The sequence below is a fragment of the Haemaphysalis longicornis genome, unplaced genomic scaffold, assembly GCF_048455015.1.
Source record: "Haemaphysalis longicornis isolate Haplotype H1 unplaced genomic scaffold, Haemaphysalis longicornis Haplotype H1 scaffold_13, whole genome shotgun sequence".
Lineage (NCBI taxonomy): Eukaryota > Metazoa > Arthropoda > Arachnida > Ixodida > Ixodidae > Haemaphysalis > Haemaphysalis longicornis.
In genome coordinates this window covers 4,424,195-4,442,122 of record NW_027526233.1, presented here as the reverse complement: position 1 = coordinate 4,442,122, position 17,928 = coordinate 4,424,195, and the positions used below count along the sequence as shown (strand labels likewise).

General features: G+C 47.9%; 1 long non-coding RNA gene across 6 annotated transcripts; it reads left to right on the top strand.

Moving 5' to 3' along the window:
* The first annotated feature begins 537 nt into the window (after positions 1–537).
* On the top strand, positions 538–14,549 carry LOC144164211 (uncharacterized). 6 transcript variants are annotated; one of them, XR_013321096.1, is made up of 3 exons: positions 538–670; positions 5,196–5,315; positions 6,802–7,575. It is a non-coding gene; the product is annotated as an uncharacterized LOC144164211 (long non-coding RNA). The 6 variants fall into 6 exon arrangements; XR_013321097.1 differs by lacking the exon at positions 538–670 and adding an exon at positions 1,468–1,498; XR_013321094.1 differs by lacking the exons at positions 538–670; positions 5,196–5,315 and adding exons at positions 5,515–5,994; positions 14,377–14,549 and having other exon boundaries at positions 6,802–6,968.
* The last annotated feature ends 3,379 nt before the right edge of the window (positions 14,550–17,928 follow it).

The following is a 17,928-nucleotide window of genomic DNA, read 5'->3' as shown; positions in this document are numbered from 1 at the left end:
AGGCGCGCTCTTGTTTTTTATTTAAATCGCGGCAATCACTGACACTGACAATCACTGAGATTTTCTTCAGACTCCAATTCCAGAGAAAATCTGCTGTTGCAGTGATCAACCCGTTCCGCTGGTGCCGTGTAGATTCAATGCGCAAGTCTTGCCGCAGAAAAATTACTAGGACCCAGATTTCGGAAGTGTAGTGGACGCGCATTTCACGGCGCGCTGAAGGTGCGTTTCTCACGCTCGGTCGGGCGGCGGTTCGCGTTACCGGAACCGCCGGATGTGTGACGCGTGAGCTATCGTGTTCCACGCCTGCGCCGCCGCGCCATCGGGGACCGGGGGGGGTTTATTTCTCTTCGCTTAATAGGGCACTTGAGTTCCAGCAACCGGTCGGTGTGGTCGCTTTCATCGTCGCTTGTCAGCCGACGAGACATGGTGTCAGAAGTGGGATAAAGTTAGCGACACATCGATCAATTATTAATAGCAATCAGTCTAAGGTGCGTAGCCTGCAAAACACGCTATGGCGGATGGAGATCCTTCAATCCAGTTCAGCGGCACCGGGCTTCAACCGCCACCGAAATTCGATTTTGGGAACCCAAGCTCTTGGAAAGAATGGGTCTACCAGTTCGACGACTATTGCTATGCATCTGGGCTCTACCAAGCGCCGGGAGAAGTACAGGTCAGAACGCTTCTTTACGACATGGGCTCCCAAGACGCCTGCCGCGTTCTCGACACTCTAGCATTGTCCAGCGAAGACTGGAGCTCGCTAGAATAAGTTCACCGATCACTTCATCCACCCGGTCAACGAGGTCTACGAAAGTGTCCGCTTCCACCGTCGAACCCAGGGCGAAGGCGAGACCGTAGACGAGTTCTACACTGCGCTGCGTACACTTGTCAAAAAGTGCAACTACGCCTCAGCGGAAGTGGAAGAACGATTCGTTCGAGACAGGATCGTCGTGGGTCTCCGGGACTCTAACCTTGTGGACAAACTGTGCCGAACACAAAAGCTTACCCTTGAAGAAGCAAGACTACAGGCTCGCATCAACGAACATGCCGTGAAAGCCCGTGCAGCAGTGTTCCAAAAAGAGCCGAATCCTGCTCACGTTGTGGCCGAGGCCAAAGTTCAAAAGCACTTCCAAAAGCCGCGACATGGCTCGAATTCTCAAGGGAGCTCCGGCAAGCGTGTTACGAAGTCCAACACAAGCGACGCTACCACGAGCTGCAGATACTGCGGTCGACCAACGCATCCTCGAGCAGATTGCCCAGCTAGGCAAGCCAAGTGCAAAGGGTGTAATCGGATTGGACACTTCGAAGCAGTCTGCGAAAAGAAAAGCAAGAAGAACATGGGAGCTCTCACACTGCACTCCGTAGCAGCCATCACCAGAGCCAAGTTCGTAAAAGTGGCCGTCAACGGACTACGCTAACTTCAAGGTCGACTCGGGTGCGGAGGTGACAGTGGTACCGGACTCGTTTCGAGGCATACCGAAACAGCTGCAAAAGCCAGAAGGTGAGCTTACGGACCCAGGAAATTACTCCCTCACCGTTCTCGGAACATTCCAAGCGAAACTGAGCTGGAAAGGCAGGTCTACAGTGCAAACAGTGTATGTTGTGCCTTCGCAAGACCCGCTGCTTCTCGGATTCCCTGCGATACAGGCTCTCGGAGTTATACGGTTCGTGGACAGTGTAACGGATTCTACCGTCACTTTGAAGGACAGTCTCTTCGATGGCTTGGGCGTGCTGCAAGACGAATACGTGATACGTCTCCAACCAGGCGCCAAACCGTTCTCACTCAGCGTGCCGAGAAGAGTACCGATTCCGCTTCACAAACCAGTTCGAGAGGAACTCACCAAGCTCGAATCCCAGGGAGTCATCCAACGGGTGGACCGTCCCACACCATGGTGTTCCGGTATGGTGGCTGTTCCAAAAGCAGGAGGAGGCTACCGAATATGCGTTGACCTCACCCGACTCAACGAAGTCGTGCTTCGGGAGCGTCACATACTACCCTCAGTCGAGAACATCGTGGGACGCCTCGGATCAGCAAAGGTATTCTCTAAGCTCGATGCTACCGCTAGCTTTCACCAGGTGAAGCTTTCAGAAGAAAGTCAAGAACTCACTACGTTCATAACACCAATGGGAAGATTCTGTTTCCAAAGGCTACCTTTTGGAATCTGCTCAGCGCCAGAATATTTTGAGCGACAGATGAGCAGAATTCTGGAAGGCCTCGAAGGAGTTGTGAGCATGATTGAAGACATTCTTGTCTTCGGAGCACCGCAGCAAGAGCATGACCAACGTCTCAAGCAGGTGTTATAGCGCTTGGAAGAAGCGGGAATCAAGCTGAACCGCAAGAAATGCACGTTCTCTGCAAACCAAGTCAAGTTTCTTGTAGTCGTGGTTAGCGCACAAGGAATCAGTCCCGATCCAGAAAAGGTCGAGGCCTTGGCCAAGCTACCAACCCCATCGGATGTCAGCGGTGTCCGAAGACTGCTGGGAATGGTGAACCATGTGGGCCGCTTCATTCCTCATCTTTCCAACATCACAGCACCGATCAGGGCATTGCTTCAAAAGAGAAACTCATGGCTTTGGGGACCGTGCCAGCAAGCTGCTTTCGACAAGCTCAAAAGCTTGCTCAGTTCAGAGGTCTACATGGCTAAATATGACCCATCGTACCCCACGGTTGTGTCAGCTGACGCAAGCTCATACGGTCTCGGAGCCGTATTGCTTCAAGATCAACCATCGGGAGAACGACGAGCGGTTGCTTACGCCTCACGATCCCTAACGGACACTGAAAGCCGCTACAGTCAAACAGAAAAAGAAGCTTTGGCTGTGACGTGGGCTGTCAAGAGGTTCGACCAGTTTCTGAGGGGCATCGCATTTCAAGTCGAAACGGATCATCGTCCTTTAGTCACGCTCCTGGGATCAGCAGAACTCGACATGATTCCGCCCAGAATCCAGCGCTTGCGAATCTGTCTTATGCGCTATCAGTTCACTGTTCTCTACGTCCCTGGCAAGCTGATTGCCACGGCAGACACGCTGTCAAGGGCTCCTATTCAGGGACACGATCCTGAGCGAAGTCAATGGCAGACAGACTCCATCGAGTTATTCATCGGGGAAGTCGTTACAGCAGCTGCCAACCTCATGTCCTCCCGCATGGATGCCTTACGCAAGCACCAAGCGGAAGACGGCATCTGTTCTGGGCTACTCCGCTTCTGTGAGAAAGGATGGCCAGAAAACGTCTCAAAGGTTCTAGTTCATCTAAGGGAGTACTGGAAGAAGAGGCAACATCACAGTGTGTGATGGCTTCTTGCTCAAAGATCGCCGCATCATTATTCCAAGCCTGATGCGCCGTGAGGTACTAAGGCAAATCCACGAAGGCCACCAGGGCATTGGACGGTGCAAGGCAAGGGCAAGGGACGCAGTATGGTGGCCTACCCTTAACAGTGAAATTGAGCAGCTCGTAACATCGTGTGAGAAATGCGCTCAGACGAGAGTTCAGCGTTCGGAGCCACTAATCGCAACACCGACTCCAAATCGGCCATGGCAGCGTGTAGGCGCCGACTTGTTTGAACTTGATGGAACTCACTACATAATCGTGGTGGACTACTACTCTCGTTTTCCGGAAGTAATCAGCTTGTCGTCGACCACCTCCACAGCTGTCATTGCGGCTGTCAAGAGCACGTTCGCGCGACATGGAATACCTGATGTGTTCGTGTCCGACAACGGCCCGCAATTTTCGTCACGGGTGTTCGCCGAGTTCGCGCAGACCTACGGATTTCATTACATCACGAGCAGCCCGGGCTACCCACAGTCAAACGGCGAGGCAGAACACATGGTGCGGACCATGAAGGATCTTTTCACAAAATCCAAGGACCCACACATGGCGCTTCTGGTGTACCGCGACACGCCAGGAGCGAGCGGATACAGCCCGTCGCAGCTCCTAATGGGCCGACGTCTGCAAACATCAGTGCCGAAGATGCCAGACACCCTGCAACCGGAGTGGCCACCACACGACGAAGTTGCAGCTAAGGAAAAAGCTAACCGAACAAAACAAAGTCAAGACTTCAACCGTCGTCACGCCGCCCACCAACTCCGCCCACTCGCTGACGGGGAGGATGTGTGGGTGCACGATATGTCATGCGCAGCAAAGGTGCTCAGCCCAGCAAGAAGACCACACTCATATGTGGTGGAAACACCGACAGGCATCATTCAGCGCAACCGTCGGCATTTGGTGCCGTTCAACGGTGCAGGCATGCCTGATGGCCTTGCGTCTGACAGTTATTCAAGCACAGACGAAACACCAGCAGTGACGGTTGAAAGCTCCGCGGATCAAACCCACCGGATGTGTGACGCGTGAGCTATCGTGTTCCACGCCTGCGCCGCCGCGCCATCGGGGACCGGGGGGGTTTATTTCTCTTCGCTTAATAAAGGGACTTGAGTTCCAGCAACCGGTCGGTGTGGTCGCTTTCATCGTCACTCGTCAGCCGACGAGACAGGAAGTACCTTAATTTGAGGAATGAAAAAAAATTGGGCGTTTTAATTAGTGAACAAAGCGGAGTAACGCTAGTTCCATCTTTGGCTCGTTCCTTTTAACTGCGCTATTTTTACTGTGCACCTTAAAACACCCGGTTATTCCTCCCTCCCCCTTTGTGCTTTTACTACATAGCTGCATTTATTACACGGAATGGCGAGTTGATTTTTAAGCATTGCCTTGGGCACACATGGTATCTAGCAGGTTATTTTATGCACCATTCTTTTTTTAAGCAACCAACCTTCCCAACCGGCAAGCAGACTATTCATATGCTTGCAGGCTCTGTTCTCACGATCCTTGCGTCTGCACATATGTATATTTGTTAAACGTTGCCTGCATACCTTCTAGTCCAGACTTCATATTTGAAAAGGGGCAACTGGCCACAGTTGCCGCTTTTCTAATGGAGGCGAAAAGCAGAAATGCCCATGTTCGAGATTTTGGCACACGTTAAAACATCCCCAAGTGGTCAAAATTAACCTTAGTCCCTCACTACGGTGTGCCCCATCGCCTGTGTAGTGTCAGTGTGTTAAACCTCATAGTCAATCAAAGTGTTCGTACAAACCTTCTGCAAAGCAAGCACAAGCCGTTTTCAACTTTATGTGGTCACTGGTGAACTGACTGTTGTAAAACTGTGCATCGCAGCATGTTTAAGTTCACATGTTACTACTCACTCTTGCAGGTCTGAAGCATGAGATCAACCACTGGCTCTCAACAGCCACTCCCCCAGTCCGGCGAAGTCAACAAAAAGCCATCCAGCCACCACTAGGCACACAAGGCTGCAGAAAAAACTTGGCATAGCGTATGCATGTTTCTGGCCTATTTTTGCTTCTCTTAAGAAGGTAAAGTTTATGCAGCCTGTGTCGCTTTTCAGTTTCAGTTGTACAACTTTTTTTTATGTTGATTATGCATTTTCGTGTTGAAACGTATAAAAATGTGCAGTGCCAAAGGGACACTGCACCTCCAAGGCAAACTTCATTTTAGATTTTTTTTATCCTTCACCTCCGTAAATGCTGGCATCATTACAGGAGTACTTGTTGAACGTTTTGATGTGTGGGTGTTTGCGTCTGTCCTGAATGCAAGATGGTGTGCCACGGTCCCTTAAAGGGGCTGGACCTACCCCACTTCTGATAGTGATGAAAAGCATGTCATAGTCTTCACATAAGCCATATTATGGCCAATTCTTTAAATACGTGTGAACATCCACTGCCTGACTACTCTTTATGTCCCAACTTTCAGCCTCTCATCAGTGCTAGTAAACATCCTACGCGAGGCTGACCCCTTTGCTAAGCTGCACAGAAAAAAGGTCAACCCAACAGCTCAGCCATTATCAGCAGCTGACAATCCTTGTGAATCCTCAGGTGCTGTCAAGTGCACAAATAACTCCGCCATGTGCTCACCTTTGTGAGAGAGAAACGAGCCAAGAATGCCCCAGCAACACATCAGTGATGGCCTCCCAGATGGCCGATAGGATTCTCCAGGTACAGCGCGGAGGGGTTTTGAACCCCCTCCCCCAAACATTTTACTATGCTGCACATAAGCAAGTGCTAGCATTCATTTTGGCAAGGCTCCTTCCATTCTCCCATATCTCCATACACCCCCAACCCCTAAAAGTATTTCTGGCTGTACCAACAGTTGATGGACTGTGAAGAATGAGCACCCTGGAAAGAACTAAAGGAGGTGTTTCAGGTGTGCATTTGGAGGTTGTCAGGTGACACACTGTTGAGTCGAGTTGATACGTGCAGCATACCACGGTAGCAATGCACCAAGCATGTGTGATCCTGCATTCAAGGCCAGTGCACTGCAGGCGTATTAGTAACTGCACTTGCATTGGGTCAAATTAAACTACGCAGCTGTTGAGAAAAACAATGGGGTGTACTCACGGGAGCAAAACTCTAGATTGATGCAAGCAGCAGCTGAAAGGCATTACATGCTGCCACGTGAATAAGTGCCTCCTGCCAAGAAGACACTGGCTGTACGGCCTAGTTTAACAGTACGATGTTCATTTCGTGCTTGTTGCTTAGGCTACATGTGGCTTCGGCCTTGTTGAAGCGTTTTAGCGATTAGCGGTCAGTAATGCATTGAACGTTTTTTTCTTGACCTCTGATTGGGAGCTTAAGCACGCGACAGGCTTCATTAAAATCAAGTCCTAGCACTTCGGGATTTACACTCTATGCGCAGATTGTGACTATTCGTGAAGGACGAGGACAATAGAAAGGAGCAGTAAAAAATTCTTTAGGGCCTCATCTGGGGAGAGTGACCATTTGGGCTCCTTTCCTTGGTTGCAGCAAAGCCAAGGGAATGCGAGCTGTGGACCGGCGACCAAGGACAACTCCACCCGGAGCTGGGATTGTGTGCGCTGGACGTTGCGTCGTCGGCTGTCGAGCACTGAGGGCCAAAACCATCGAGGACAGGCGGCCATATCCATGCCAACAGAATCAACCTAAACAACAAGGTGAGCTGGGCAGCTACGGTCTCCCACGGCAAACACACTCAGAGACACATGGTCCCCCAGAGTCAATACACTCACGGCAGACATTCCGATTCATGCTCAGAAATTAACAAAATCCATCACATGCTTGAGTCCATTATCGTTGGAAAAAAAAAGTTCTAAAAGCAGCCCTAACTGAACTTAAGGGAGTCGACACCACTGTGAACCCCGCCTCTTCCAAAACGTCAGACCAGCATCTCAGGCCATCGTTGACTCCAGCCACAGCAGGTTACCGACCTTGGGGTCCTCAGAAATTGGGTCCGCAGATGCAATGGACAATTCTCCATCTGGCTCTACTCAGTTAAAACACTGGGACAAGAAAATTGGCCTTGGCAAACCCCCCTTGCTTCGGGGTCGGATGATTAGTACGTTACGGAAGGTGTGCTTCAAAATTTTGGAGAACAGATCATGGAAACCCTCGTGCGACATTCAAAGCCATGTTAGTGCAATTTGAGGATAAGATTGGTGCTGAAATCACCGGTCTCAACATTTGCATCACCGGTTCTTTGAGGACGCTGCGTGAAGGGGAATGGGCCCCATAAAATCGACTGCACGTGCGTCTGGCCTCCGTCAGCGGACGGTTCTAAAGTGCTCACCAATCGTCTAAAGGCACATTCCCACTGGCGACTTGGCACATTGCGTGACGTCGCAAGTGATGAGCCAGGCATCGCTTTTTCTCGCTTTGCGAGAAAGGACAAGATCGCTCTAGGACTGAATCCCCTCGTTGCGCCTCGGCAATGCAAAACCGGATAGCCAATCATGGTTAAGGAGTCAGCTGACGTAGCGGCAAAGGAAAGATTTGTTTACATCCAGCAATGCAAACAATGGTGAGTCGCTTCTGCCGCACAGGGCTGACTGTGCCTGTCGGGTCAGGGGTCAGGCCGGCAAGGAATTTTTCATGCGCTTCAGTTCTTAGGTCAGTGACTTCAGGGTATGTGTGTACTAATCAACAAACAGTGTAGAACTCATCAGTGTGGAAAGTCTTTTCAAATGGCAAACACGGTGTAGAACTTGGAGCGTTCGGAGGCGTCAAAACTTCTGCGTCTGTGAAAAGAAGTGAAATTTGCCGGCCGGGATGCGAGTATTGTTGCATCGAATTAATTACTAAATGCAAAACATGGCTGACCGGCACGTTTCTCCTAAACGTATGGAGCCCTTCTCGCAACACCTCCAAATTGACCAAGCTTTTTTAGAAAACTCTTGAAATTTTCCATTTCGACACATTACTCATTGTCGGTGATTTTAATGCACATCACACTAAGTGGGGATTGCAAGCATGACACCATTAAAAAGCGAAAACCTTTGGCTTGATGCCCAACAAGAAGGCCTCACCCGTACCACTGACCATACGCATCCCACTTGCACCGGAAGTAGTGTGAGCAGTGATGAGCAGCACTGTGAGCAGCCTTGCCTCACTTTTACAGAACACACATAAAGGAAGACCACTTTACGCAACACATAAGAGAATCTCGGCAGCGACCACCCGGCAACATCAAACGAAGGTCTGGTAGGCCCGCTTATCCTCATTTACTGAGATGCATTTCAAGGGCTCTGAGTGGTGCAGCGGGATTCCTCACACTGGGTGATTGGTCCACATATCTGAGAAATAACTAACATCAAGGCAAAGGCGGATCAACTGGGCCGAGATGCTGAGCAGGCAACTAATTATACATTTGAAGCAGGGAACCAATGCCAGGTTGACTTGCAGCTTCCCCACATGTGGGAGGTCAAGAGTGGTTTGCAACAGCAACTCCGCAAGAACAAAGTCAGTTGCAACGTGTTTTGTCGCCTGGATTGGCTTGACCAACACATTGAAGAATACTCAGTTATTGCGACAAAATTGGCATGCAGCTTGCGATTGCACCGTGAGAAGCAACTACCCAAGACATGAAACGTCGTCTGATGCTTAATCGATCTCGGTAAGAGCCAAGCCATACATTGATGCAACCTAATGGGGAATTCCATTAAGAGAACAGGAGCAGTGGCATCGTGCAGTAAGGAGTAGGTGACAGAACACTTGGGGGCACGCGGGAGCAGGGCCACTGCACCTGCCATGAGTGCGGCACGCACCCGGAGAGCAGGTGGGAGAGGAAAAAACGACGAGGGGAAAACACTGTCTCGACTGGCTGTATGGGCATACTTGATAGCATATTTATCAGGTTAAATAAGGGCGATCCGGCTACACTACTTGCAGTATCAGCAATATGAGGCCTGTCTGCAAGATTGGCGAGTGAGGAACAGGCGGTATCACTACGAGGGCGTCTCAAATACGACAAAAACCAGTAACAGAGGCTATTTTGCTCATATGCACCATCTCTCGGGGTGAAGTAGAGGTTAAACTGCCGGCTACTTGTTCTTGTAGTCGTTCGTGCGAATCTCCCCGGTGCCGTTCGTTTTTTTTTCTCTCTCTCTCTCTCTCTCTTCAGCCTTTAGCGTTTTTGAGAACTGAGAACGAATATTTCAGTAGAAGAAACACCCCCGCCCCACGCAGAATCGTTAAATGATGTACAACCAAAGTGGGAAGCTCCTTCACTGGGTCTGTTTACTGAACAGCACCGTTGATTCTGGGCATGGAGTTCAGTGAGAGTAAAGCCCCTCCTATGGGCAGGGCCGCGGCGGAGGGGCTTTAATTTAGAGCAGCCCAGCGGCAGCGCGGCGGCGCGCGCCATGTCGTCGCTCCATGTACCGTAATTACCCGATTCTAACGCGCGCCCTTTTTCCGGAAAAATAGGCCGAAAAATCACATGCGCGTTAGCATCGGATTCGAAACCGAAACTGAAACAGCAGAAATTTCGTCCCACCCATCGCCATCACCATGTCAAGATGGCGCTAAAGCTTTTAGCAACGATTTTTCGGACGCAGGAACCATATGCGCCTAGACTTTTCTATCGGCGTCCACACAAATCGTCAAATTGTTCCACTTGCGCGCTTGATAACAGCAATGGCAGCAGCGGCTCTCACGCGTTCAAAACGAGCGGTCGACTGAAGCGTGCGGCTCTGGAGAAGCTCGCGGGATGGGCGTGCGAGGCGTGGGCCACGATCCCATCGACCATGGTTGAATGTTCGTTCAGAAGTGTGGCATCGCGAGGGCTCTTGGCGGCACCGAGGACGAGATGTTCTGGTCAGCGGAAAGCGACGAGGAGTGAGATGAGCGAAATTACTTTGGGGAATAAATCGCCCATTTCTCCCGCATTCGTTTATCTGGGTTATAAAGTTCCGTGCGCGTTACAAACGGAGGTGCAAGTTTTTTGGGTTTTTTTGTCAGAAAAGTCGGGTGCGCGTTAGAATTGGATAAGTACGGTAGCTCAGAGATTTCCCGCCGCACGAACTTTGTCGTGAAAGTTCGCTCCACGTATTCCAGCCTTTAGGCATCCCAGCAATCTCTGCGGAAAAGCATGTGTGATCAAAGCCGGGCAAAGCACGTGTGGCGGTGTGAAGCATTCGCATGCTCGTAGGGCTCGCTGCCCATTCCACAAAGTTGCAAATGCACGATGGATACTGCCGCGCTCCCCGATACAAGGGAGCAAAACACACACACACACACACAAAGGGGAGGATATGACGTTAAAGGTCATGTGACTTCCTTTGTATCGTACTGTGCTCACTCCGACTTTTCAAGCGGGAGCAGATCGAACTGCTCCCAACTGCTCTCGGAGCACCGAAAGTGGTCTCACACTACCACTGGATGACAGTGCTCCTACTTCTGTTCGACCACTGAAACACGCCTGCTCAGGAGAGAGCACTTTTAGAGTGCTTTTGAGTGCTCCTGCTCTCCCAATGGAATTCGCCATAAGTGTCATTCCCTATCAGTTTGGTAGCACGGACAAAGAACTACTGAAGGTTATTCAGGATCTTCATATTGCAAGCTGTGCTGCCAAGGTACTGCCCCCCTACTCGAGCCGGAATAATGCCCTCCTCAACATTACTTCGGGCAAGGTACGCGGCTGCCAATACGGCCCTTTGCACAAAACAAAATGTGCTTTTAGGCAAAACGACATCAGGAACAAATGCTTGTAATCTAGGTTATGACTTTTTGGAAGCCCTCACTCATTAGCTTAATATGTGTTGGGATAGAGGCCACATTCTGAAACAGTGGAAAAGAGCCAAAAATATTTTAATCCCCAAACCTGAAAAAAAGCTTACGATTGAAATTCTCCAGCCATTATCTCTCATTCCATGCATGGGAAAGGTTCTTGAACATGGAGGAAAACTCTTTTTCTGCATACCATGATCAGTTTCAGACTTACACTTTCTACAAAGGTTAAGGCAGCATGAGCTTTACCTAACAGCCAAACAAGGAGTCGCATTTTAAGCACATTGGACATTAACCTTCCTTGCAGCACGACTTTACAAGTAGCTATTCCAACAACGCGGAGATTGCATCCTCATTCCCCCTCTTCTCGTGAAACGCACCCCAATTACAACGACGAGCGACGATAGGCCAGGGCGCAAGCTCTGCGCAAACGCTAAGCTAAATGTGAGGACGTGGTTTACAGGGACGCAGCCAAGTATTTTCGTCTCGACGTAATATTAGTTGCTGTAGTCAATAACCAGGGAAACTCCATTGCCTCTGGCCCGCTTCATACCCCAGTGGTGTATGAAGCAGCAGCCATTGCACTGGCAATGGTGGCCTTCACAAAAATCAGAACAGTAAAAAAATTCAGGGAAGCTTGCGCTCACGTGCAAGACTTGATCATTGACGGACACAAAGTTGAGTTTTTATGTCGTTGTGGTGCCGTGGTTGACGTCGGCGGGATGGCATTTCATTACCTTACGTTGAGCAACGCCAGAGTGACCTCGTCATTTTGGTCAACGTTTTCTTGTGCCGCCCTGTAAGCATGACTTATCGTCTCTAGCAGATGCTTTGCACGCCGAGCCTGTCGAAGCACACCGGCCTCTTCCTTTCCTCGGCCATGCCAACTATCTGTGGCCTATCCACTATCCGTGACAAACTATGCACACGTATCAAGGCACGCGAGCATGAATGGTGTGCATTTTCGTAGTATTTTAAAAGCTGCGGACACCATACAGAAATGATTTGCTCAACAGCATCGCTGTTAATTAAAACCTCCAAGTCTGCAATCCTAAATTTCTCCCGAGGGCAGATCTCCGAAGAGGTGTCCGTACCTCTAACTTTTGGCTTCGACCCCGAAAAACGAACCGGCAAGTTCTGGACCGCTAATTCTGGATCTAATCTGGACCGCTGCCCTCTTTGGAATGGCCAGGAGTGAATCCGCACACAACACCGCTTGCGGCTTCACCGACCTAGCGCACGTCAATCTGGACGGTGGCTTCATCTCACTGTCAGGCAGGAACAGAGTAGTGTCCTACACGGATATCCCCAACCACTGTCAGCTGACCTGAGCCTGTATCCCTCCCAGGAATCTGTGGTTTGGAGACACCTCCAGACAAATTCGTGTCGGAGCTTAATTGTCTACAGCTACTGTTACCCAGGACAGGTAACAGTAGCTGTCCCTCCACCCCCCCTGCAGAGTGCCACAGTGCCAGGAAGGAGCAGGCCTAGCACACATGCTATGTCAGCGTCCTCATACAGCCACACCAAGTTGCAGTGTTAATAGCAGTGGGAGACCGTACTGCACAGCTCCTACTTGGGGAGAGTAGAACAAGGGTAGGAGCAGTAAGCACCCTGGAACTATCATCACATCTGTCTCTGGCCCTCCAACACCTTTCACCATATGAATTGTTCCAATTTTTACTGCCCCATTTGCTCAATTCTTAGTTACTACCCCATTTTAATAAAAGGTGTATTGAATGTTAAATACTCCAAATCTTTGTGCATCAACCGTAAGTGCATCTATCGCAAGTGCAAGGGGCATGAATAAAAGGGGATGCTTAGAATACAAAAAAATTACAATGTAGCAGTGAGTGTGAATTTTAGCATGTTTTAGCTATGATGGGCATGTAAATTGCTTTTCAGTGATGCTGTGTGCCAGATACTAAGTTCCCTTCTATGTACACAATGACGAGTTTTTCCCAGCAGAGTCCTGGGTATCGCGTTTACAATAGTGAAAATTCACTATCTGCTACTTATTTTTTTTTGTAGGTCTTTAAGCAAAGCCTGCAAAGCTGTTAGTAGGCAACAGGTTAGTGGGCAACAACAGAAAAAGTTTATTCAGCACACAGTATGTCATTTGTGATGTCACTGCTTAAAATGATATTTGCATTTTCCTCGTGTTAAAAAAATCACAGCAACTGGACAGTATCATACACAGAAAAGTGTTGAAACAGTTCAAAGAAATAGGGATTTAAAGGCATTATACAGACAGGTAATAGTTTTCTGGTAAATACACAAAGTAATGCCACACTCTTAAACTAAAAAGATAATTGAGATTGATGTGATTTCTCTAACATAGCACGTTAATAACAACTGAACAAGGCGACGAGCTGCAGGCTTACAAAATTGCTTCACCGATGCAGTTGTTGGAGTCAGAAAAGAAATCTGTAAATACAGGATGTGTCGAGTACAAATGACCATCAATACCAGACGTGCCCAGTAAGTGCAGTCTTCTGCTGAATGGCAAACACGCAAAAAAAATGACTTGATACACTTAATTTACAACTAAAAACAAACTGCAAAAAATGTGAGTATAATCAGATTGCAAGGTAAAACTGACAGGACTAAATTCCTTGGCAAGTTGCAGTATTTCAAAATGGTTTTACCAATGCTGCAAATATAACCCGTCGCGGTGTCTCAGTGGCTAAGGCGTTGCGCTGCAAAGCACGAGGTGCAGTCACTTTCATTTCCGAGGGTTGGGGTGGTCGGACCAGCGACAAGCGCCTTACCGAGTCTTGCGGCATCTTAAATAACCTTGTACCAGGTGACACAGTGTTGGCTGACAGAGGATTCACAATAGGTGATGCTGTTGGCATCCACTCAGCCAAGCTAGAAATGCCGGCTTTCACTAGGGGGAAATCGCAGTTATCGGCTTGGGACGTCCAAAAAACTCGAAAATTGGCTAATGTCCGCATTCATGTAGAACGGGTGATTGGGCTACTTAGAGGACGATACTGAATCCTGTCAAGCACTATTCCAATTGATCTTGTGACTGTGAAGCACAACGAGAGGCTCACCCAGCTAGACAAAATTGTAGCTGTCTGCGCAGCTCTAGCAAATCTGAGCCAGTCAGTTGTGCCATTCGAATAGGCATTTTCCAGCAAGCCGTGTGCATCAGTTTGGCTGAGACAACAATGTCTAGCAGTTTCCCTATTGTGTGGGAAATAGGTGGGTGAGGCACGCCGTAGTGGAAGGCTCCAGATTAATTTTGGCCACCTGGGGCAAGAAGGGGGGGGGATCTTTAACGTGCGCCGAAATCTCGCAGACACGGGCGTTTTTGTTTTTCGCCTCTGTCAGAAAAGTGGCTGGGAATCGAACCTGCAATGTCCTTGGGCCCAGCAGCACAACACCTTAGCCACACAGAAGAGGATGGAATGGGAATGGCCGCAATGAAATGCCAATACTGGGCAACAATGAAAAGAGCAGCAGGCATCCAATGCCACTGGTTAGAAGGCGAACATGACCATTAAGACAGCCAGGCTGCAACGCATGGTTAGTGTGGTGTGTAACGGGTGTGCAAAAAATGTTGTGGGGTGGGCATCTAAAATCACCGCAAACCATGTGTATTTATTGGAAGTATGATTTAGGGACTACCCAGCGATGGGCGTAACAGCACAATGCACAGGCTACTGTACCAGGTAGTGCAATTCCTGATGATTGACTTATTGATGCAATTTTTTGTTTCGATGTAGTATCTTAATTCACAGATGTTTTGGTTTTCTTTGTGTGATTTGCAGTTATGTTCTGTCATGAAGATTTTAGCCCTGGTCATCTGTATGAATGCAGGCTTCTGTTCAAACAGAACATTATGAGGATTTTGCTCCTGTAGACATGAAAAGCTGTTTCCTGGACTGTTGACCGACGATTTACCTAATTTCTTGGCGGTGAAAGTTTTGATGTGCCGTAATGTGTAAAATAAGCCCTCCGAATTTTCCATAATGTGAAATGCTATTCCACGCAGTGAATGGCAGCACCCATTGCGAGCCTAAAGCAATGGGAGTCTAGATGAAGACATCAAGCCCAATTTTGAACTGTTACGCTCGTGATTTTGATTCCAATGGTTTAGGTAGGTTATTTTTTGTCAGTTGTTACACCACTGTCCATTTTATGCTGCTGCTGCTGCTCTAGTAAACATTCTTCAGCTTAGTTCTGTGTCTTCACAAAAAATACAGGGTGTTTGTAATGCTGCCCAATGTCAGTATTTCTTTCCCTTTTTTGTCCAAGCTGACATTCATGATTGTCGTCGTAGTATGCAAGTTTTTAAGAGTTGTTAATGTTTTGTGCAAAAAAAAATTGTGCATCTTAGTTAGTGACATGAGGGGTCTCAACTCACATCAGTGAGCAAGCAAGCCACAGTCAAGAAGTTCAGTCCCACATGGGAAGGTTGCAATGCAAGAAAGGCACGGGGGAGGGGGGTGTAACAAATTGTCACCTAATGCTGCCGTTCAAACGAAACAAGTCCTTTCCCACACATTGTAAATATGCTTGGTCATTTCTGTATGGAATTTGGTGTCACCATTCGAGAAACATATCAGTACTGATCTCCAGGATGACTAAAATATAGGCACTGATATTTGTTTTACGGTGATCCTTTAATACATCAAAAGGTCAAAAAAAAAATCAAAAGGTCTGCAGGCCACATGTGGCCCGGGTGTTTCACACCCTTGCTTTAGATTAACTGTGCACAATAGGGCATGGCTATGCGTATCAATCGTAACACAAAGAATGGAAGGTTACAAGTTGAAGCACCCACACACAAAAACCGAATGGAATCGGAAAAAATGGTGTTTCCGTGTTCTAGATGCGGAGTGTCTTATGCTCGGGGGTATGTCACTTGTTGACCGGTGGCGACCGTCCACACACCATCTGTGCATGCGCTCCTCTCCTCCTTTCCAAACAGCTGGGTACTCTCCTCTCCTCTCCTACCGTCTGCGCGCGCTCCTCCTCCGTTCGCTTCAGCTCTCTCGCGCGCATGCGCGGCTCTTCCTTCATAGTCCTTCATTCACTCTCACCCTATAAATCCAAGGAAAGCGTATATATTCCGGGAAAATGTATGTCTCCAGTTCACTGACGTTGATTTCTGTGTTGCAATTTTTTTTTTAAATCCATCCCAGTGAAAGCATGTTGCCTGATTGATCCCCGTAATGCGTTTATTGTGTAATATTATTTTACAATAATTCTGCTTTCATGCTGTTTTCTTTATGAAGGCTGAACAAATCAGCCTAGGCTGTTTTGCCACAATTAAACTGTTTTGTTCTATATTTCGACACTGTTGATGTCCAGTGAAGCGTCATTTTTTTTTTACCTCCGCTCTGATATTTTGGCCTAATCAGTAATGAACGATCATCGCAATTGTTCATTATACCGTTATACAGTGTCCATTTGGTTTGTGTATAAATTACATTATATTTCTGCTTATCTCTTCTGACTGCTCTTGTTTTACCGTTTTTTTATGTATTTTTTAACAAGAGGTCCCCCCACAGTGATAAACTACGGGACCTCTTTCTGTATTCTTTACCAATGTATGTACTGTATTATATGCAATCTTCCTAATAAACTTCAAACTTCTCTCTCGTAGTCTCCTCTCCTACAGCTGTGAATATAAAGGGGAACTAGCAGAGCGCCCGTTCAGTGCTGCGCTTGCTTCGCTTGACTCCGAGCTTCTTCAGATGAAGTAGGATGGAAGCAACAGTCCCGTCAACGGGTGCGCTGACGCAATTAAACATAATGGAAACGCAAACGGAACCCCCATGACACTCCGCATCCTACTCATGGTTCCCTTCGGGGAGATGGGTGTAATTTGTTTTTGTACCCCAGCAAGGCTCCTTGTCTCTGTTTAGCTCCAAGTAGTAGTGCAGAAGTGACAACAAAAGAGAATCGGCAGACTGCATCGGTGCTCCTGTGACCTACTGCAAACTATCACTAATATTTAACTGATGGGTAATTACATTGTGAACTGTTGGTTGGGTGGTGTTTTATTGATGTGTCATAAAATGTTTCTTGATAGACATGTTCTCATCATGCCATTTTTAATAGTGTCCCAAGCTGCTGTTTGCAGTTACCCTAGGTGTAAGTAAGACAAGTTAAGTTAAGCCTTGCTGCTGATGCCCGGAAACACCAATGTTAAGCTTTGGTGGTGCACAAAGAACATGGGTTGGTAAGCTAGTTGGTATTGCATAATGAAAAGTGGGTCTTACAAAGCAATATGAACAAAGGCAGGACAAAGCACTGAACTGTGACTGATTGTTTATTCAAGGAATAAACATACCAATGCGATTACAAGCAATGAAAAGGCTAAAAGCACATCGAAACCAACACGTCATCTCGCCCCTTCCCTGCTACATAGCAAGGTTTTGATACACGATTTCTTTTTTTGGGAGTGCAACTGAAGGGTCTCTAATGCACACATTATTAAACCTACAATTTTAAGTACGCCTATCAATTCATGTGTGAACTTTTCCTTTTCTAAGCAATGAACGCACTTCCCAAAAAGTGGAACACAAGCGTAACTTTTCGCAGTGTGACAAAATGTGGCCCGATAATTCAATGAAGTCCGTGTGCTCACTGTACAGATCACCATTTCATAACAGTTGAATTAGCCAAAATGAAGGCGATAGCCATGAGTTATCATTTCCTGGCCAGAAACCACGTCTTGCAAAAAATATTCTAGCACATGAAGAGTATGACTAAAATGTTTTTTTTTTTTTATATTCTAGCACATGAAGAGCATGACCAAAATGTGTTTCTTTTTTTTTTTTTTTCATTTTCCACAGTCATTGTAAATTCAAATAGCAGTAGCTGGAAAGGCACCTACATGCACATAAAAGGGCACCAGTCGACCTCGCTATT